Source organism: Bidens hawaiensis, unplaced genomic scaffold (assembly GCF_021521415.1).
Source record: "Bidens hawaiensis isolate Kalapana, Puna unplaced genomic scaffold, B.hawaiensis_p1.1 tig00025374_1, whole genome shotgun sequence".
In the NCBI taxonomy this organism is placed as follows: Eukaryota; Viridiplantae; Streptophyta; class Magnoliopsida; order Asterales; family Asteraceae; genus Bidens; species Bidens hawaiensis.
Genome location: NW_027494048.1, coordinates 194,631 through 218,314, shown reverse-complemented (window position 1 = coordinate 218,314; position 23,684 = coordinate 194,631). Strand labels below are relative to the sequence as shown.

The window sequence follows — 23,684 nt, the reverse complement described above, 5'->3', positions numbered from 1 at the left end:
TTGGTCAGACACTTTTAAGTGCTTACCCAGGTTCGATTCTCATCCATGCCAAAACACTTATTAGATTTTTAAAATGTCAAATTTCCTTATCTTTCCGGTCAACCGATCTAGCCAGTTTACCGGTTCAGCCGGAAACCGCCAGAACCGGCTGGTTAATTAGTAAACGATTCAGAGGTAGTAAACCGGACAGCTCATGTCTCCGATTCCCTGTTGAACCGGTCGGACCTGCCGGTCCGGTCCGATCTTGAAAACACTGGTGCTTTGGCACTTTTAGTTTGTCTAGCCTTTTTGTGAATCACATGTTAATCTTTAAGAATTGTAAGTATTATTAAAATGCCACGTGTCATGTACGGATTCGCCCATTCACATTGTGTCATATAAGGTAGAGTTTGATGCATGCTTGCTGATTATAATCTATGCATCTTTCTTTTCTAGAAAGGACCACTTGAAACCTTATATAATAAGTATTTTGGGATTCTATACTTGGAAAACCTTCGGAAGATAAGTATAGGATCATTTGAAGTAATACATTCCCACTAGGTTTTTGTTACAGCATAATGTGTATATAAGTGGATGTACTAGACATTATAACCCTAAGAACGTGCACACACAAAATACAATACAAACACTCTTATCTTTTTCTTATCACCCTCCAAATATCTATGGACGATTTTGTGTACACGAATACTAATTCAGAATTTTATAGAGCTCTGATGAAGAAGGACGACGCCAAAGTGCTTGGCATATGTGCAAGCATTCCCAAGGGTCCATTGCACACAGTTACAATACACAGTGACACTGTTATCCATATTGCTGCTTACCATGGGAAAAATGACCTCGTGTTGTCTCTCCTCGATATGGTCAAATTTCCGGATTATCACAAACTCACTTCCCAAAATGCCGGAGGCAATACCATCCTCCACGAGACGGGAACAAACAATAAGACAGTTTGTGCTGCCCGGGAAATGCTACGCATGGCTCCTACTTTGCTCAGTATGACCAACAAGCTAGGCGAGACTGCATTATACTATGCAGCTCGCCATGGCAAGAAGAAAATCTTTAGGTACCTGCACGATGAAGTCATAAGAGCTAATCCAGAACCGGATTTGAAACGCTTTCTTACAAGAGAAGATAAATCTACCATACTTCATATAGCCATTCTTAGCAAAAACTATTAAGTGCAGTTTTGTATGTTTGTTTTGTGATGACAAAAACCAGACTTTTTTGCATGATAATATAGTTTGGGTGGCTCCCATTTTTAATGAACAACCAAGTTTTAGGGTTAATTACATTTACATTTTTAGATCTTGACTTGCCATTAAATTCAATAAAACTTCATTCAACTCAATATACATGATTGTGTGACTTTTTGAAATCAAATGCAAAACCGTTACTCTTTACATTCTCCTGAGTTAGATTGTTAGATTCTAAGCAATCTTTTTCCTCTTTACCATACATCTCAATTTTTAAGAATCTAATTAACAAATCAAAAAGATTTACTGGCTTGTAATCATAAAATGTGGCAACTGAGCATAGGCGGTTTTTGCAGGGATGGCTCACGCGATAGCGATAAAGCATCCACGTTTGATTAACGAAAAGGATGACGACAAGATGACACCTCTTCAACTTCTATCCTGCAGTAAACTAGAGCATTGCCGTACAGATTTCTTCACGCGGATGATATACAATCGTAAGATGATTGATACTAACCCAACTCTTATGGTTTTACTAGAAAAATTAGCATCTTATACATAAAAATTTCATAAAACTTAGGAGAAAATAAAAAAAGAAATCCTCTTTTTTTTGAACGACCAAACAGAGACCCTCCAAACCCGGTACTGGCCAAATTCCCGTAATCGAACCCGGTATTGGCCAAATTCCCGTAATCGGGATACGCCACTGCCGGTCCACCCCAGATGCGCGGAAACCCGGTGGAATGAGTAAAACCGCGCCCCCCCCTTGGACTCGAACCCGGGATAAACCCGGGCCAAGCCTTCACCGAGATAGGTTTCACCACTGCGCTGCAGTGGATCACCTAGAAATCCTCCTTTTGATATGCTTGAGATTACACTTTTTTTTTTTTATAAATTTGGCTAATTAATCCTTTTGTTTTTACTTTTAGTGTTTTATTATGGCTTTAGCCCTTTTTTATCTTTTATAATGATAAAAACATATTATTATCTTCACCTAAGTAATTGTTTTCTTCTTTCAAATATTAAAACCTAAGAAAAACTATCCGAATTAGCATTATTATAAGATCATGATAAGAATAAATTCAAGCCAAAAATCTTATATACATATATTTTAATCTTAAATATATAAACAAAACATTTAAAAGCTCTTTGGTTGCTCCTCGCCCATCTTAAGCCATCAGATTGTTTCATTTGTAAATGAATATCTCTCATGCGTTTGACCCGAATTTTTACATGTATGAGTCTCACAAAACCCAGATAACCATAAATGGGTTATAACATCTCATTAAATTAAATGTTAATCACACCTAAGATTTTAATATGCAAATCCTATAAAATAGGGTTTGGATATACCAATAATTAATATCCGATTTAAAAAAAATGATATTATTAATAATTAAGAAACAATTTTATACTAAAAAATAAACGGGCCATCGGTCTTACCAAACCCGTCTTACCAAACCCGATTAGCTTTTAAACGGTTATCACATTTCATCTATTTGTGAAATTCTTTCACTACCAAACCTTAATTTAATTTCTCAATATGAATTTGTTCAGTGATTCCTTTTCACATGGGTTTAACTTGAATGGAACGTTTTACAGTAAAAATATCCAAATTATAACAAATGAACATATATTAAAAAAAAGTAGATGATTCAAATGTTTCATTAAAAAATGAACATACCTAACATAAATAGATCAAAATAGGTTCAAGTATATTATTAACTTCCTTATAATAAATAAAATTAAAAGCTAAAAAATATATTCACAATATTAGAAACGAAAAATGCTAGTGATGTGTGTGTACACACACACACACACACACACATATATACCAAAAAATATTATATGTCACTCTCTGGTTGCTCCTCTTCCTTCTCAAGCCATCAGATTACTTAATTTGTTATTTGAGGCTTCTCATGCATTTGATCCGTATTCGCCGGTCTCATCAAACCCGGATGGTCCTTAAATTTAGGGATATTGGTTTTTAATACTCTTAATTTTCACTCATTGGTTAATATCACTCTCAACTTTCACTTTGTTTCTCACCACTCTCAACTTTCAACCTATTTGTTTTTATCATTCTCCCGTTAATCGACAACTAACGCCGTTAGTGGAGACGCTGAGGTGGCATGCCTACTTGAAATTACCTTTTTTTAATTATAACAAACATCAATGACATAATCCGCATTATCAATCCACCTTCAAACCCTAAAAACCACCGGACCCTAAAATCCATATCAAAATTAACACAATCCACATTATCATTCACCTTCAAACCATCACATCAGTCATGATTCAACCCACATAACCCGTATGACTCACCACCCGAATCCAATTTCACCGTTTTATTTTTCACCCTAGATTTATAATCCAATGGAAGACGACGAGTTCGGCGATCTGTACTCCGGTCGATGTCCTCTCGCTGGTAAAATCATCGTCGTTGCCGGATATCCGCCCTATTGATACCGTTAGGGTTCCAAGCTATGATGATGAGATTCTATACGGCTCAAAGTTGGATGATAAGAAGTTGAATTTTGTTGTGAATAAACGTGTAATTGAAACCCAAAAGGTGTCGTCGTTGGTGGATTCAAGAGTTAAGGTTTTAGATGAAACCCTAATTGGTAAAGGTGAGATTTTGAATGAGAATTTTTGGAATTGAAGATGATGGGAGCTGGGTTTTGTGATTCCGGGGCTATCGGAATCCGGAGCTCGAGTTTCATAACCCGGTGGTGACGAGTGGGATGATGATGATAGTGACGGTGAGGTTGATTTGCAGATTGTGTGGAATCTCATGCTTTGTTTAAGTAATGTTATTGATGTTTGATATATATATATATATAAATGTTTGATATAAAAAAGGTGATTTCCAAGTAGGCATGCCACTTCACCTGATTCAATTAAAAGGTAAATAAAAAAAGCCACGTCAGCGTCTCCACTAACAACGTTAGTCGTCGGTTAACGGGGGAGTGATAAAACACAAATATGCTGAAAGTTGGGAGTGGTGAGAGACAAAGTGAAAGTTGAGAGTGATATTAACCAACGGGTGAAAGTTGGGAGTATTAAAAGCCAATATCCCTTAAATTTATTATAACATTTCATTTATTTGTAAAACCCTTTTAATAATTAAACAATAATTTTCATGAGTCATGGGTCTCAAAAAACCCAAATAGTCCTTAAACGGGTTATAACATCTCATTTATTTGTGAAATAACTTCTTAATCATCAAATAATAATTTTCGCAGAACATGAGTCTCCCAAACCCGGATATCCCTTAAACGGATTATAACATTTCATTTGTTTGCGAAACCATTTCATCATCAACCCCTAATTTAATTTATCTCCTATATATATTCTTTGACGTCGGTCTATCATCTACATCACCGGTTAATTACGATTACCACCCACCATCGTCAACCTCCTCTGTAATACATCAACCACGATTATCACCTACATTAACAACCCTTTTTCGTAAGACAAATATTTGTGTTCATGTTTGTTCATTAAAAACATGTTCGTGTTCATTCGTAAAAAATCTAAAAAACCTACACATCTTAAATGAACGAGGCCAAACATTAAAATATACAATGAACGTAAAAACTAATATGTACATATAACGTATTAAATAAAAACAAACTACAGTAAAAAATAAAACAAATCGTTAAAAAATATAAAGTAGCAAAACGATTAAAAACAAAAACCTAAATAAACCATGCAATACGACTCAAACGAGTATATATATATATATATAAATGCATAACAAAAATCCTATGTGTCACTTTCTAGTTGCTCCCAACCCCCTCTCAAGCCATAAGATTGCTTGATTTGTGATTTGAGGTTTCTCAAATTCGTGGGTATGGCCTCACCAAACCTGAATAGTCCTTTAATGAGTTATAACATCTTATTTGTTTGTGAAACATTTTCATAATCAAACAATAATTGCTGCGGGTCATGGGTCTCACCAAACCCGGATAGTCCTTAAACGGTTTATAACATCTCATTTATTTGTGAAATAACTCTTTAATTATCAAACTATAATTTTCATGGGTCGTGGATCTCACCATACCCGGATAGCTCTTAAATGTTATAACATATTATTTATTTGTGAAACTCTTTCATCATCAACTCCTAACTTAATTTTTCTCATATACATATTCTCCATCATCGGTCTATCCCCTCCATCACCGGTTACCTTCTGAATACCCTTTACCACCCACCTTTGTCGGCATTCCCTCTTATGCATCAACCACCATCGTCACCCACATCAACTACCTTTTCACAAGATAAAAATTTGTGTCTATGTTTGTTCGTTTAAAAGAAATCAACATGCTCATTCGTTAAAAATTTCAAAACCTAAATATCTCAATTGAAAGAGCTCAAACGTTAAAAAAACATAATGAACGTAACAAACTAATATATATGTATTAAATCAAAATAAAACTATCTTAAAAAATAACACAAATTATTACAAAATATAAAACAACAAAACGATTTAAAACAAAAACCTAAATAAACCTCTGTAACACGGGGGACTCAAACTAGTATCTATATAAATTCCTAGCAGAAATCCTATGAGTCACTCTTTGGTTGCTCCCCACCGCCTTTCAAGCCACCAAATTGATTGATTTGTGATCTGAGGCTTCTCATGCATTAATTTGATCCGAATTCACGGGGTATGGATCTTAACAAACCCGGATAGTCCTTAAATGGGTTATAACATATCATTTATTTGTAAAATATATCATAATCAAATAATAATTTTCGCGGGTCGTGAGTCTAACCAAACATGGGTAGGCCCTTAAACGGGTTAAAACATCTCATTTATTTGTGAAAATAACCCCTTAATCATCAAACAATAATTTTCGCATGACATGGGTCTCACCAAACCCATATAGCCCTTAAATGGATTATAACATCTCATTTTGTGAAACACTTTCATTGTCAAACCACAATTTAATTTCTCTCCTTTACATATTATCTATTGTCGGTCTATTCTCTCTATCGCCGGTTAACTTCTAATTACCACCCACCATCGTTAAATCCCCTCTTATGCATAAACCACTATAGTCACCTACATCAACTTCCCCGTTTTCATATGATAAATATTTGTGTTCATGTTTGTTCGTTTAAAAAAATCAACATTCGTTTATGTTCGTTTTGTTAAAAATCTAAAAAACATACACATCTCAATTGAAAGAGTCCAAACGTTAAAAAAAATATATCTAATGAACGTAGTAAGCTATTATATACATATTAAATAAAAACAAAACAATATTAAAAAATAAAACAAATCATCACAAAGTATAAATTAACAAAACGATCAAAAACAAAAACGTAAACAACTTCTATAACATGGGGGACTCAAACTAGTATCTATGTAAACGCCTACCAGAAAAATTCTATGAGTCACTCTCTGATTGCTCTCCACTTCCTCTCAAGCCACCAGATTGCTTGATTTGTGATTTGAGGCTTCTTATGTGTTTGACCTAAATTCGATGGTACGGGCCGCACCAACCTCAGATAATCCTTAAATGGGTTATACCATCTCTTTTATTTGTGAAACCCTTTCATAATCAAAAATACTTTTCACGGGTCATGGGTCTCATCAAACTCAGATAGCCTTTAAATAAAACATATGGTTTATTTATGAAATAAACCCTTTAATCAGCACGCAAAAATTGCGGGACACGGGTCTCACCAAATCCAGATAGCCATTAAATGGGTTTTAACATCTCATTTATTTGTGAAACATTTTCATCATCATACCCTAATTTAATTTCTTATCTTTACATATTCTCCGTCGCTGCTTTATCCTCTCCAACACCGGTTAACTTCTGATTACCACCCACCATCGTCAACCTCCCCTCTCATGCATCAACCACCATCGTCACCTAAACAACCTCTTTTTTTGTCTCGTTTAAAATAGATTTATATTCTGTATTTGAATCCGCGAGACAATTGAAGTGGTGTTTCCTTGTTCTCGAATCCTTTATCTTGGTTTTAAATCATTGGGGTTTAGATATTACTTCGGTGCTTCTTAAGCCTTTCTATAGAAGAATCACACCGATGGTTTACTTTCAATTATTTGTGTTCATGTTTGTTCATTTAAAAAAATAAACATGTGTGTGTTCGTTTATGTTCGTTCTTTCAAACTCTAAAAAACTGACACTTCTCAATTGAAAGAGACCAAACATTAAAATATATAATGAACGCAACAAACTAATATTTACGTATGACGTCAAAACAAAACTATGCTAAAAATAAAACAAATCATTACAAAATATAAAATAATAAAACGATTGAAAACATACTTTCTACACTTTTTAGGAAAAATCTACTTTTTATTATAAACTTGCTATATATATAATCCGTTCTGGGGATTTTGTAAAAGATTGGAAATTGAAAATCTTTGAATCCAAAATGAAAAGAAAGATTTTATTTTAATGGTCGAAGCAAGACTTCCCGATTCCTTTATACTACTAATATAATGTCTACTTATTGGGTCATGATTGGAGATAATTTAACTATTTGGTTGGGGAAGTTCTTTCTATTTCTATACTGTAATATAAATATATAGACTCGCGAGAATCTCTGAGTGTTCAGGCATTCAATCACTATTAGATTGAGATGGATAATTTATAGAAATAAAAATGTGAAAAATGATTCTTTTTTTTAACCGCTTGTCAAAAGTATAATATACTATCTCCCAACTCATTTAGAGAGACAATTGGGAAAGGGTACGCAAGTTATTCTACAAAGGGGAACGAAAATGAGAAGGATGAGAAGGATTTCTAACCACACAAAAAAAGTCCTCAAAAAAAAAAAATAAATAAATAAAAAAATCATAACTCAAAAATAAAAAAACAAAAAAAAAGTAAAGACACAAAAATGTTTCCACCGTCTTTCTCGTTCTCATAAAAAATAACACAATGGTATGTGAAAAAAGTAGATGTGCCTTTTTGTTTATAATTGTGTTTTGTGTTTATTTTCGTCATTGATTGTGTCTTTTTTTGTTGACATTGTGTCTTTTTTTCTTTATATTGTGTTATATTACTCAACATTGTGTTATATTTTGTTCGGAATTGTGTTATATTTTGCGATCTATTGTGTCTTTTTTTAGTTATAATTGTGTCTAATGCTCATTTTCGTCATTGTGTCTTTGATCTCGTCATTGTGTCTTTTCGTCATTTATTATTATTTTTTTGTATATATTTTTAAAAAAAATTTTTAACGGGAATGATGCAGAAACATTTTAGTTTTTTAATTTTTTTTTGTTTTTTATTTATATTTTAAGTTATGATTTTTTTGAGTTTATTTTTTAAGGGTTTTTTTTGTTTGGTCACAAATCCTTATCACTTCTCATTTTGTCTCATTTTGTATTTTAATTTTACCATATAAATATATATATATATATATAATCCTTATTATCACACAAAGTATACAATAGAATGTGGCACTTTATTTTTTTTAAACTACATACATGGATATAATTGTATAATCACACAAACAATGTAAAAAGTACGCCACTTCGTTAATAATTTCACACAAATAAAATTAAGTACTCATATAAAAAATCGTACAACATATAATAGCAATCACAACTTATATGATAATTATATAACCTATGTTTAATACACACATATATAATTATGCATTTTTAAAAATAATTACACAACTAATATAAATAATTACACACCTTCAATAATAATTACGCAACCTATCTTCATAATTACGTATGAACATAATGCCACACTTTGTAGGCACAACCTATCACGGTTATTTAAAAAATCAATTTAAAAAAGAAAAATATGTTAAAGGGTACTTAAATAAAATAAAATGCTCATATTATGTTTTAGTTTTGTTTTTCTAATTAATGTCATATAAAAAGGTTAAAGCTTTAAAAATTTGGAGAAACTTGAAAGAAAGTCAACAATTTGTATAAAATATTTGATCGACCAAAAATCCTTTATAAGCTTTATTATACGATAAAGCTTTGTAAGGTTTATGGATATATATATATATATATATATATATATTAGCATATATCAACGTATTTTTTAACACTAAATATCAAAACATAATATATATATTTTTCAATTGGTATGCATATAAAAATTATTGTCATAAATAATAATAAAAAAATATCATACAAATGTGTCCATTAAATGAAAACAATAAATATACAACCTACACAAAGTTATATAATCTACACTTGTTTTGAGCAATAAAAATGTACAACATACAAAACACATATAACTTACATATGTAATTCGATATCAACAATTATATGAACTACACAAAGATACACATACCTTACACATGCGTAGGTCATATGTTTTTCGTATGTAAGCTATATGTTTTCTTATTCTTAGAATAAGTGTAGGTTATATTTTTTGTGTAGGTTGTATATTTTTTATTGACATTTAATGGAAACATGTGTAAAATAGTTTTTTGTATTTCACAATGTAACTACGTGTTGATTGATATTGATATGTTGAGTTTGAAAAAATTGGTTTTCAAAAGAAATTAATGTATGAATAATTAATTGTATTTGTGTAAGATAAAATTTTCGTGTGTAGGTTATTTTTTTTGTGTGTGTAGGTTATATGTTTTCGTGTGCGTGTGTATTTTATTGATGATAAATTTTATGTGTAGGTTAAATGTTTTTCGTGTGTAGGTTATATGTTGTCTTATTCTTAGAGTAAGTGTAGATTATACGTTTTTGTGTAGGTTGTATGTTTTTTGTTGATATATAATACAAACACATGTAAAATAGTTTTTTGATATTATTCATCATAATGTAAGTATGTGTTGATGAATATTAATATATTGAGTTGGAAGAAATTCGTTTTGGATAGAAATAAATTTTAATGTATAAATAAATTATACTTGTGTATGAAAAAAATTCAAGAAACAAAAAGTAAGTTATAAAAATAAATGAGTTCTTAATATTTTCTAATTATAATAATTTAATTAGTTAAATAGATAAGTATTCTGATTTATTAGTTATATTAGTTGAAGAAAGAGAATAATTAATATTTTTTCTTTATTTAGCTTTAAGCATTTAAAACTTAAAAAAAACTAGTGGTCCATATTCATTTATCAAATTTCTTGCAATAATATCATTTCTCTCTTAAATCATCCCCTATATATATATATATATATTATATAGGATTGATTTCTTTTGAGAACCACTTTAAGTTTTAAGAACTCAAAAGAACTCAACGTAACAATTTTTTTTTCGAATTTTTTTTACACATGTGTAATACGTAAGTGTAAGTGATGTACAAAAAATTACGGTATTTTTTTACACACCGAATCGACTTTTTACACATGTGTAACTAACGCTTAAACTTGTGTAATTATCAAAAATACTTATTCTCTCTCCTGCTTTATTTTTTAATTGAATTTAATCTCAGCCACATATTTCATATCATTTAATTAAATGTGTGGTTCAAAATTGAGTTTTTAAAGTTTTTAAAACTCACAATGGTTCTCAAAATAACTCTCCCCTATATATATAGGATTGATTTCTTTTGAGAACCACTTTAAGTTTTAAGAACTCGAAAGAACTCAACGTAACAATTTTTTTTTCCGAATTTTTTTTACACATGTTTAATACATAAGTGTAAGTGATGTACAAAAAATTACGGTATTTACACAACGATTCGACTTTTTACACATGTGTAACTAACGTTTAAACTTGTGTAATTTTCAAAAATACTTATTCTCTTTCCTGCTTCTTTTTTTAATTAAATTTAATCTCAGCCGCATATTCCATACCATTTAATTATGTGTGATTCAAAATTGAATTCTTAAAGTTTTTAAAGCTCACCATAGTTCTCAAAATAACCCTCTCATACATATATATATATAAATATTCACATGAGTTGTAATAAAAATACGAACTCTGGTTAAGCAATAAATCATTTTTCAAACATTGAATGTAGAACATAGATTTTATAAAATAGGCGGAATAATAATAATCATTTACTTTTCAATTTAAAAAAAATATAAAATATATAAATGAATTAAAATGCAATGTTTATTCACATATTCTAAAGTTCTAAAAGTTATATAAACACAATTCTCTTAGTTATTAAACTACACGTACGCAAATCACGTGTAAGTTATAATTGTAGAAATAATTAGGTGGATGCTCCTGATCATACTTGTCATTTTAGAAAATTGGTAAGCAAACATGCAGTCTGCGAATACCACATGAGCATACATGTAAACCAGCCTTTTTTCTACATACAATCTACACATATGTAGATGAATATCTAAAAATTTAAATAAAAATAAATAACTATGTTGGGACATGATCAATAGAGAATTTATTATTAGAAAGAGAATTAGAGAACTAATAAATAAATATTTTTAAGTTTTTCATCATACTTATATGTTGTTATTCTTACTAGAAAATAATAATAAAAAACAAAAGAAAAACTTGATGTAATGTACATACATATGCTTCACTTTTTGTCTTACATATGTGTAATACTATGTATTTTATAATTGAAATGGTGTTGAAATACATATATCAACTATTTATATATGTGCAATAGTGTTATAGTATATTCAAAATAAAAAAATCGATGTCGTGCGTATGTGCAATAGTGTTATATTTGTATATATTTAATAGTGTGTATTGTATAAGTGTAATTGTGTTGTATTATATGCAATAAAATACTATTGTATATATATATATATATATAATAAAAACTATTGCACATGACATTACATTGACATGTTTATTTATTTATCTTTTTTATTTTAATTTTTTAGGAACAATATCAAGTTATAAAAAGGATGAAAAAAAAATTATGAAATATATTTTTTTAAAAAGTTTCTTTATTAGATTCATAGTACTCTCTATAAGAGTAGTTTCCATTTGAATCCTCCGTTAACTACATTAGTTTAATTATTTCTTATGTATACATAAATCATATGTGTTTAATAATTCAAAGTAAACAAAAGTGAAACATTAATATTAAAAGAATAAACAATTTAGGTGTTTATTTTTGTTCTGTTAATAAGTTAGTGTCTTGTTATGAAGAGCTCTCTCTCTACACACACATTTTATTTTGTTAACGTGCCCCATGATCGATACAATTCATTGAGACATTCTCGTCTTTTATTTATGGCCTAGTGCTTTCACCTGTAATCTAAGTCATGCTCTTTTTACATTTAGCGTTTTTTCCGTCATGTTTTCCTCTGTTTCGCACCATAATGCTTTAAATAAAGAGAAGCTTTGGTTTACCCAAGTTTGTCTTTTACATATCTATTTAATTAATTGGTATTTTCAATAAAAACTTATATACTTTGCTACCTTTTGTTGTTAGTAATTGACACAAATGTTGAAGACGAAAGTTGGATATCCCCATTAAATAGGATTAAGAAACAAAAGTTTGCATGCGAATGGGCACAGAAACTTGTTAAGTTGTTGGTAGAAAATGACACTTCTTGGGAAAAAACTGAATCAAGGTTAGCAAAGCAGAGAGTAAAGTTTCATCAGTATGGAAAGAGTTCCTCCATGGATCAACATAAAGAAATCACAGCTTATGAATCTGCGATTCGTTCACCAGAAACCCCACTGATATTAGCAACGAAACACTCAGCCAGCAACGGAAGTATACCGAGGAGCAATGGACAATCCTCAAATGCATACGAGAAGAAGATGAATCTCTGCCAAACTTCATCACTCGCTTCAACTCAAAGAAGCTAAGTTTGGGCAATATCAGCGAAGATCTTGTTCGCGCTGCCTTCATCCAGGGCGCGCACGACCCAGAGCTCATCCGCACCCTAACAGGTAAAGATGGCATGCCATCCACATGGGATGCCATCATGACAGCAGCAAAACGCTATGCGGAAACGGAGAAGCAACTGGGTAGAGATCTCCCACAGAGCACAAACCTCTACACTCAAAAGACGAGAGAAGACAACGTCCTCTCCGCCCGACTAAATAAAAAACGGAAGCAAGGCATTTGGCAGTCAAGGGTAAACTTTGACACCTCATCCGGCTTGCAACATCGATTGGGCGGAAGGGACAATGCACAGCCGCACCGGAACTCCAGATGGACGCCACTCAGCAAAAGCGTCACTGAGATATTCGCCACTGAACAGCTCCCGTGGCCAAAGCCTCCAATAATCCGACATCGTCACGATGCTGATCGGAGCAAATACTGTGACTTTCACAAGACTAAAGGCCACAACACTGAAGAATGCACAGACGTAAAAGACATGGTCGAAGCATTTGTCAGAGATGGGACGCTCGCGCACCTCGTGGCGCAATAAAGGCTGAGCAGGCAGGTGCGTGTAGAACCCCAGCTGGGGAAATCACGAATCAATTCCAGCTTCAATATCGAGACTACATGCTGCGTAAAGAACGAGATCCCGAACCAGGTGCGTATCGGCTCGATGGCACTCCCATCCCAACAACATGGAAGGGAGCTCATTTACACAGTTTGCATGTAAATCAATTCCAATTTGTAAAGAAAAGGCCAAGAGCCACTTCTAATGGAAATGATTCTCTTTAAGAACATCGAAGCTGATGATTTTACATTTATACTTTTCTGAACACTAATATGCCGGTTTTCACCGCATAATTACGTGAAGTCATTGCATGGGAAGGCGGTCCTACCCGCACGAACCCAATAACGTGACAAACCTTCACGCAGGTCAGTTTGGGAAAAAGTTCAGCACCCAAAAATGAAAGTGCCGGTCTATCCGCATAAATCATTAAAGGAAACTGAATAATAACCTATCAACAACCGCGCGTCGAACGGTTAAACTATGCAACACTGGTGACGGCGTTCACATTACGTGAAGTCGTTGCGTGGGAAGGCGGTCCTACCCGCACGAACCCAATAACTTGACAAACCTTCACGCAGGTCAGTTGAAGGGGAAGAGTTCAATTATCCCATTAAATGAAAGTGCCAGTCTATCCGCATGAATCATGAAAGGAAACTGAACACTAACCTATCGACAACCGCGCGTCGAACGGTTCAAAACAAAATTCTTAAAAAGGATAAGGAAAACCTACACGCAGGTCAGATAAGGGTAAAGTTTTACCATCCTACTAAGTGCAAGTGACGGTTCTACCCGCACAATCACGAAAGAGGAAGCAAAACTTCCTGTTATCAACCACGTTCAAAGGTTAACTTATCCTCAAAGGATGAGGAAAACCTACACGCAGGTCAGATAAGGGTAAAGTTTTGCCATCCTACTAAGTGCAAGTGACGGTTCTACCCGCACAATCACGAAAGAGGAAGCAAAACTTCCTGTTATCAACCACGTTCAAAGGTTAACTTATCCTCAAAGGATGAGGAAAACCTACACGCAGGTCAGATATAGGTTTAAAGTTAAAGCCATCCTACTAAGTGCAAGTGACGGTTCTACCCGCACAATCACGAAAGAGGAAGCGAAAACTTTAGTCCATTATCAACCACGTTCAAAGGTTAACTTATCTTAATGCCTTAGAAATTTCGAAAAGAAAAACCTACACGCAGGTCAGATGAAGGTTAAAGTTTAGCCATCCTACCAAGTGCAAGTGACGGTTCTACCCGCACAATCACGAAGGAGGAAGCGAAACTTTAACCCATCATCAACCACGTTCAAAGGTTCTTATTCTAAACACTTTGGAAAATTGCTAATTTAAACTAAGTATGCAAGTCATAAGTTTATAAAGCAAGGAACCCAAATAAGGAAATAACAATCTTATACGCAAAAAGATTAATATTTCAAGAATATATTACAAGAATGGCCGGGTAACTACCCGCCTAAAAGAATAAAACTATACAAGTCTATCTTAGCAATGGGAAGGGATCTTCAGGATCAAGCTTCAGGGCCGCTTCCACTTGGACCCGCTCCGTCAGAAGAACGGGGTGGTTCGAGGAACGCTTTGAGGACAGCTAACCCATCATCAGCAGCAGCTACTTCGTCCACCTTTTCCACTATTGGATGCGGGAAGGCGGCGTATTGGTTCAATGCTTGGTCATAAATGGCTTCGGTATCCGCATCGAACAAAGGGAAGTTGGAAGGCGGGACGCCTTTCTCAACAAACCCTAGACCAAGCAGGAAGCCGGCCTTTTCCCCATCCTCATGAGAAGCGTTGAGGGCTGCGGTCATAGCATCATCGTAAGTGGTCTCTGAAAAGACCCGACGCACAACCTACAAAGAAAACACAAGTATTAGAACCTTTTCTTACAAAAGGAAAGCGTGAAGATAAAACTAAACATACCTGAGGCAACGCTTCTCGAAGAAGCCATTGGAGGGCAGCTTGAGCTTCGTTATGGGCGCGTTCGGCTTCGCTCTTGTTAAGGTTGGCAAGTAAAACTTCCTTTGCGGCAGCCTCTTCGACGCCCTTAAGCTTCCGCTTGGCGTGGTCAAGCACCCCCCTCTGGTCCAGGATTTCCTGGAGTTTCTTGGCATCTTCCATTGCCAAGGCATCATGAGCGCGTTGGAGAGCCTCTAATTTGGCCTTGAGCTCCTCATTCTCCACACGCAAAGGCTCAGCAACGGCTTCAGCCTCGGCAGCCCTCTCGGTTGCGTTTCGCGCAGTCTCCCTGGCCAGCCGAAGCTGTTCATTCACAGCTTGGGCAGCCTTGGAGCGGGCCTCGAGTCGCGCCTGAACTTCAACCTCAAGGGCCTTGAAGGCCTTCTCCTTGTCGGCGGCAGCTGCCGCCAGCTGTTGGTTCTCCTCCCGAAGAGCACGCGCCTCAGATATGTCCTTGGCGCGAGCTGCTTTCAACTTGTCATTTTCACGACAAAGCAGCTCGACGCGCGGCTGCATCCGGGCTTGGAGAACCCGAAGCTCATTGGTTAGCCTACCCTCCTGGTAGCTAGCCATGGCTTCCCCCAACGCACCATGAGGAGCAGCGTGGCGAGCCCAGTCCACGCACTCCACAGGGGTACGAAGGGTTGTTCCTCGGCGTATGTTCCATCACGGAACATACACTTCATTGGAATCCGACACTGCAAAAGAAACTAAGGCAGTAAGGAAAAGATGATAAAAAACAAGGGAAAAAGAAAGGAACCCTACGCACCTGTAGGGTCAATGACAGGCCGATAGCCGCCAAACCCATCACCTGAACCTAAAGGAAATCCATCCAACAGGTCAGGCAGACGGGAAGGTGGCAAAGATCGGCGGGAAGCCCTGCGCGTACCTGATGGTCCGGCCATCGGTGCCGGTGGCGCGGGCATGGTGGCAGCCGCCGTGGTCGCCGTTGTAGTCGCCGCCGTGGTCGCCGCCTTGTAAGCAGCAGCAGTAACCGCCGGCTCTGTGAAGGATGCTGTAAAAATCGCACTCACAGCCGGCGGTGACGTCATCTTAGCCGGAACAGTCTGCTCTGAGGGAGCAACTGAACCAGCGGAAGCAGGCGCGGTTACCTGGGTCGACGCCTCAGGTAGGCTGACCAAGCCTACCGTCATTGGCGGGAGGGTACTCCTCTGCGCTTCACCCCGGAATGCGTCAACATCCACGCCTGCACAAAGAAGAAAGTGTTAGATAAATTTATAATGATAAATCTACAAAGAAACTATGATTGTACTTACGGGTTTTCTTGACCCTGAACGTACGGACGGGCGGGGAGGAACCCGATGGAGCCGGCCTCTTGGTACCGATCACCGTCGTCGTCGCTGGATCTCCGGAGGTAACAGTCGTAGCCTCCGGAGCAGTGGTCTCCTCACCACCGGGGTTCCCCGCCACCTCTTCATTATCTGACTCGGAGTCAGATAGAATCACCGGATCAGCTGTGGAGGCCTTCTCCTTCCCTTTCCCGCCGGCAACCCTCTTCTTCCGCACCAACGGAGGAACATCTGAGGATTCCTCAGAAGAAGACAGGTCAGGAATTCCAGCAGCGGGTACAGCATTGAGGGATTGAGGAAAGAATATCGCCTTACCTGGCCGCCGGAGGCTCAGGATCTCGTGGCCCAGCGGATAGACCTCCACAAAACGATCCGCCGTTTCTCCAGGATGGGCAACTCGCCCTCGTCCAGAGCACGAGTACCCATCCGCGCGGGACCGTCGGTTTCCCGCGGGTACAGAAGCGACTCCAAATCATTTCCCTCTGAAATAAAAGAAACAGTTAGAAGACAAACTCGTATCAAAAAGAAAGACAAGACATACCATAGGGAATAGAGTTCAAACCATATTCGAGAAGGATGGGAACCTGAGACGCATTCTTCCACACCCGGCTCATCCCTAACATGACCATCCCGGACTCCGCAAACCGGTAAACCGGAGATTGGACCCGGGATATCTTCGAAAACCATTCCGCCTCCTGGTAATTGGGGGCGTGAAGGCTCGTTATCGCTTGGCCATTTTTAAACTTCATGGCAAGGGGGATGGCGCGGGCAGAAATATAGAAGAATTCCTGCTTCCACGCGCGAAGACTGCGCTCGGTGTCGCAAATCTTCAGACCCTTAATACGGGTCGTCAGGGTGTACCACCCCTGGATGCACCTCCAGGTATAGAAGGTCATCAGGCGGTCCACATGGGGCTCGATGCCCAAAATCCGGCACACCCACTCAAAATGGCGAATCTTGGCGATCGCCATGGGGTGCAGCTCGGTCAAATGAACACCGTGCCTCTCCAGGACACGGTAAACAAATTTAGTCAATGGGAATCTAAGATTCCCATAGACAAAAAATGCAGCATAAACCCCGATCTTGCCTCTGGGGGCATCGTAAACGGTCTGGTGGGATTCAGGAAACTCAGGCTCGAGATGATCGAGCATGAACTTCCTGACAACATACCGGTACTGATCGCCGGGCAGAGCACACTGGCACTCGCCAGCAGTACCCCTGTCGTCAGCTATAGCTTCAGCATCACGAGAAGACATCTTGAAGAGGAAGAAGAGAACGATTTCGAGAGAATGCTCGATTGAATAAAAGAGTATTCGCCGGAAATCGCCTTAAAAGATGAAGAGAAGAGTGAAAAGTATGGATTACAAATAACCCTCTCCCCCTTTATATAGTAATCGCAATTAATGCGGTGAATTTAATGCGGAGGAGAGAGAAATCGAAGGTGCAATGAAACTATGACACGTGGCAAAAAGCAAGCTGGCAACAGCTGTTGAAAGGACGTGTGCCAGTAATTTCGCGGCCACGCGCCCAAAAAATCACGCCCACGTGCCTGAAAAAGCGACTGGAATGACCATGTTCTGTCACGTCACCATAACTTCCTGCACGTCCTGACACAGTCAGAAGAAACCGTCGCACGACGTTTCAGAGGTTTGGACTGTTCTTATCTTTTCACCAACTCTTCGAATTTCAAAATTCAAAATTCGAAAATATTAAAAAGCGGGAAAATACCGCTTACCTTGGCAAACAAGTAACCATAAGCCGGATGCGGGTACAGTGTTAAGGCGAAACCCTTCACATACCTAGCACCCGCAGGGAATTGAAGCCAAGAAAATCTTGGCGAACAAGTAACCGTAAGACGGCCGCGGGTACAGTGTTAAGGCAAAACCCTTCACATACCTAGCACCCGCAGGGAATTGAAGCCAAGTATTCCTCGGCAACCAAGTAACTATAAGACGGGTGCGGGTACAGTGTAAAGGCAAAACCCTTCACATACCTAGCACCCGCAGGGAATTGACGCCAGGAATACCTTGGAAGTAAAGTAACCGTAAGACGAGCGCAGGTACAGTGTCAAGGCAAAACCCTTCACATACCTAGCGCTCCGCTGGGAATTGAAACCAAGAAGGATCTTCTGGGCAATGCTTGCGGAAACAGAAATAACATCCCCGCATAGCGGGAACGTCGAGAACCACGTTGTTGGAAGTTCCAAGATGGAATTGATGGTTTTAACATAATTGATCACTATGTTCAAAACTACCAAAACCTCATGGAAAATACATACAACTGGGACTCAATGCTCCTGACTTGCGAGGAGGTTACAGACCTACCCGCATCATACCCAAAGACCAAGCAGGAAACTCGGGCATTTCTGCAAGTGACAAGGACTTCCGCGGGAGGAATCCCTATGGAAAACCTTAAAAAACCCCTTTTCAAAACCCTTTGCTTAAGTCCAAAAGTTCACCTCACTTTATTAAACACGCATGAGAAGAACATTGGACTGGGGGGACTTGAAGAGGTAGGTCCCAGCAGAGCCCAGTTGATCCCGCAAGACTCACCTTAAACAGGGACGTCTGCGCAGAGACCAACTGGATCCGCAGGACCAACCATGCTCAGAGACGTGACGTCCTTACGCGCAGTACGCAAGCTGTTCCCGCAGGAAATGCCTCCCATGGTGAAGGACTCCGCCTGTTCCCGCAGCCTCGGATACAAGCCATGAGGGAAGGCCACCCGCGCAGCATGGCTACACGCACAAGGTACTTAGCTCTCGATCATTCAGTGTCACCTGAAGGAATGAGCAAAGCCGGGAGCAATCCCGCACAGAGGCGGGAGGGGGAATACTCCCGCCCAAATAAGCCAGTCTGTATACTGAAGGATCTTTTACTGTACCTGACGAGGTATGGGCGAAAGATCTGATCAGAGATACGACAGCTCACTGATACAGTATGGCGAGCAGCATGCTCCTGTACTGTATCACTATTAGCCGCTGCCTACTCACCAACTACTGTCATACCACGTGCGTAGCCGGCAGTTGGTGGAAAGGGAATAGTATACAGCAGGCCTGGTCACTATCAGCCGCTGCCTACCCACCAACTACCAGCAGGGCACGTGCGTAGGCTACTGTTGATGAACAGGAACACTGTTGCAGCCGGCCATACCTCCTTGGAAACCTACCTTCGGCTATAAATACCCCAAATGGTATGATCATCTCAACACATTATTACATTATTACATTATCATCATATTATACCTGATATCTGCTCTAGCAATCTCTTAATATACTTTTATATTTAAAGAGCAATCTAGTCTGATTCTCACGCCGGAGGGTGGTCACAAGGAGGAACCCCCCCTTCTCAGTGACGAGCTCACGGTGTCTGTTTTGCAGGTTATCAGAAGAACCATCTTCCAAGGGTCTAACCCCTCGTGGGAAACATCTCTCCAACCCCCAGGTTACCAGTAATCTGTCCGGGGTCCGGTTAGTGTTTCTTCAGTTCACCAGAAACCCCACTGATATTAGCAACGAAACACCAATGTACAATGATTGTTGAGGAGATACTAGATAGGTATCCGCAAGCAATAGAATATATCGATCAAGATGGGAAAAATATTCTCCATGTTGCAATCAAATATCGTAACCATGAAGTATTTGATTACGTGGTTAACACAAATTACGCAAAGGAGAGATTAAGAGGAAAGATCGATCATGATGCAAATACATTGTTGCATATGGTTGCCGAAGAGGGTAGAAGATGTTGATTCTGACCTAAAAGGTCCTGCACTTGATCTTCATGATAACTTGCTAATGTTTAAGGTATGAAATCACTTCCATTGAAGCGAACATATATTGTTAAATGAAACAAATTAAAAGAATTTAAATTAGATATGCGAAACAAACAATTTTATGTAGAAACGCTACGTAGTTAATAACTATCATTATATTCAAACTACAAAGTACATATTGAGTAATAAACTCGGAAAGTGAAGAACATGCGTAAATCACATCCATTGAATCAAAGATATATTCATAAATGAAACAATTAAAAAAAAAACTAAAAGAAACCATTTGATGAAAAATATTTATATTTTAATAATTGAAAACTAAATCTTATCATAATGGAAATTATAAACATGTTAATAATTATGATTATATTCAAAATATAGATAGAATATGAGTAATAACAAAAATTGACATTTGGATTTTGAATTGTGTAGAAAGTGAGAAACATATGTCCGTTCCTAGATCAATTTAAGATGAATTCCGAACAAAAGACTCCAATCCAAGTGTTTCACAAGAAATACAATAAGCTTCGCACAGACGCGAAAGACTATTTGATCGAGAATGCGAAAAACTACACTGTAGTTGCAGTGTTGATTGCCACGGTCGCCTTTGCAGCCGCATATACTGTACCTGGAGGTCCGAAACAAGACACAGGCGAACCAGTTCTCAAGAAAAATCCTTTGTTTAAGTTTTTTACTATTGCTGACGCAATGTCTCTATCAACAGCTTTAACATCGGTTATAATTTTTCTCAGTGTTATCACATCTTCCTACCGCTTTAAGGATTTCGAGAAATCTCTTATTCGTAGGATGAATGCGGGACTTACGATGTTGATGGTCTCGGTGGCAATGTTGATGGTGGCATTCGCGGTGACGCTTATTCTAACCATCAGTGGTGGAAAGAAGTGGACTGACATAACCTTGTATGCCATTTCATTCTTCCCCGTGATTGTTTTCGTATTTATGTACTTTAATATTCAAAAGATACAACTTTGGTCACTGCTCGGGAGACTTAAACGCGGGTTGAGCCACATCCTTTCGTCGTTTGGGGATTCGAAACCAAAACCCGCAGTCGGGTATTCTGGACAACCCTAGCTTTTCTAATAATCCTTCATCGGTCATTTGAGATGATAATCGATTTGATTATACGTTCCAGTTGGTGTGTTAATTAATAATTTGGCCTTATTATTAAGGCATAAAGTTTGTAATGTATTGTGTGAGAAAGATTGTATTCTAACTTTAAATAAATTGAGTGTTTGAGTTGGATTTTCTATCAATAATATAAATTAAGCTAATTTCACGTGTGTTAAGATAAGGGTAAAGTTATAATATAAAGGACAACGAAAATGAGAAGGGTGAGAAGGAATCCAGCCCATTGATCTTAGATTTGGATGGTTAGGATTAAAGTAATAAATAAAAATTGATGGAAATGGCATGAAAGTAATAACCCACATTTGTTAACTTTCTATCTCCACATGCAAGGCACATGTCAATTCCCCATCATTTTAAAATGTCCATAACTTTTTCATACGCTATTATTTTTTTTAAAAAAAATTCATCATAATAATAAACGTTTTTTTATCTTTAATATGAGTATCATATTGTTATATAAAAATAAAAAAAATTAGTGGGTTTTTTTAATTGTGTTTTCTTGTTGTTTATTGTGTCTTTTAGTTGAGTTTTCATATGAATTGTATTATAGATTTTGATCATTATATTTTTCAATTGGTACTCATATTAAAGACAAAAATTAAAACAAAGATTACGTCATTGTGTCATTTTGTTCGTCATTAACTTTTAGTTATTGTGTAATACGTTCGTTGTCTTTTATTCGGATTGTCATATGACAAATTCATTTAGTTTGAGAAAAATAGTATTGCGTTCATTGTATATTACATTCAAGTCATTGTGTAATATGTTATTTCCATTGTGTTTTACGTTTCAAGTCATTGTGTTATATATATTCACCATTGTGTCTTACATTTTAGGTCATTGTGTTATACGTATTTACCATTGTGTCTTACGTTTTAGGTCATTGTACTATACGTATTCACCATTATGTTTTACGTTTCAAGTTATTGTGTAACATGTATCAATCATTGTGTTTTATGTATTAGATAATTATTGTTATTTTATCATTATTTTTACATATTATTATTACACAATGGTGTTATTAGTATTAAAAAAAACATAATGATGAGTTGAAAGACACAATGACGAAAAAACAAAATGATGAAAAAAGACACAATAATAAGCGAACAGACACAATGGTGTGCGAAAAGACACAATGAAGAAAAAAGACACAATGATAAGCGAAAAGACACAATGGTGTGCGAAAATACACAATGACGAAAAAAGACACAATGATAAGCGAAAAGACATACTGGAGTGCGAAAAGACACAAAGACGAGAAAAGACACAATGATAAGCGAAAAGACACAATGGTGTGCGAAAAGACACAATGATAAGCGAAAAGACATAATGGAGTGCGAAAAGACACAATGGTGTGCGAAAAGACACAATGACGAAAAAAGACACAATGATAAGCGTAAAGACACAATAGCGTGCGAAAAGACACAATGATAAGCGAAAAGACACAATGGTGGGCGAAAAGACACAATCGTGTGCGAAAAGACACAATGACGTGATTTTTGTTTAAAATTTTATATAACAAAAATCATACTCATATTAAAGATAAAAAAACGCTTGTTATTATGATGAGTTTTTTTTTAAATATCATACGAAAAATTTATAAACGTTCTAAAATGATGGGGGTATTAACATGTGCTTTGCATGTGGAGAGAGAAAATGTGTACAATTACCTCTATACCCTTTTTCTTTTGGTCCCCACTTGACACATTTCAATTATTTATGGCTTCTCACACTTCTCTTTTTTGTTACCCTTTGTAGAATAACTTGACCCGATGTAAACAATATATATATATATATATTAAGATAAATGATCCAGTACAATAATCCCTAATCCTACATTACGTACGCGACTCGTATCCCCGTCGATTTCGAATAACACGCTGTGGCAATACAGTAATTTTCATACATCACTTGATCATGCAAGAATCGGTTTTCATCATTGAAACCTCATTTTCTTGCAAATAACTCGAGAAGGGAAGA

The 23,684-nt window shown here is 36.8% G+C and overlaps 1 pseudogene across 1 annotated transcript; it reads left to right on the top strand.

Annotated features, from left to right (window-relative positions):
• The first annotated feature begins 275 nt into the window (after positions 1–275).
• On the top strand, positions 276–21,859 carry LOC143571399 (uncharacterized; annotated as a pseudogene). Its single transcript, XR_013142089.1, has 5 exons — positions 276–1,188; positions 1,550–1,690; positions 12,539–12,826; positions 20,293–20,586; positions 20,988–21,859. The product of XR_013142089.1 is annotated as an uncharacterized LOC143571399 (transcript).
• The last annotated feature ends 1,825 nt before the right edge of the window (positions 21,860–23,684 follow it).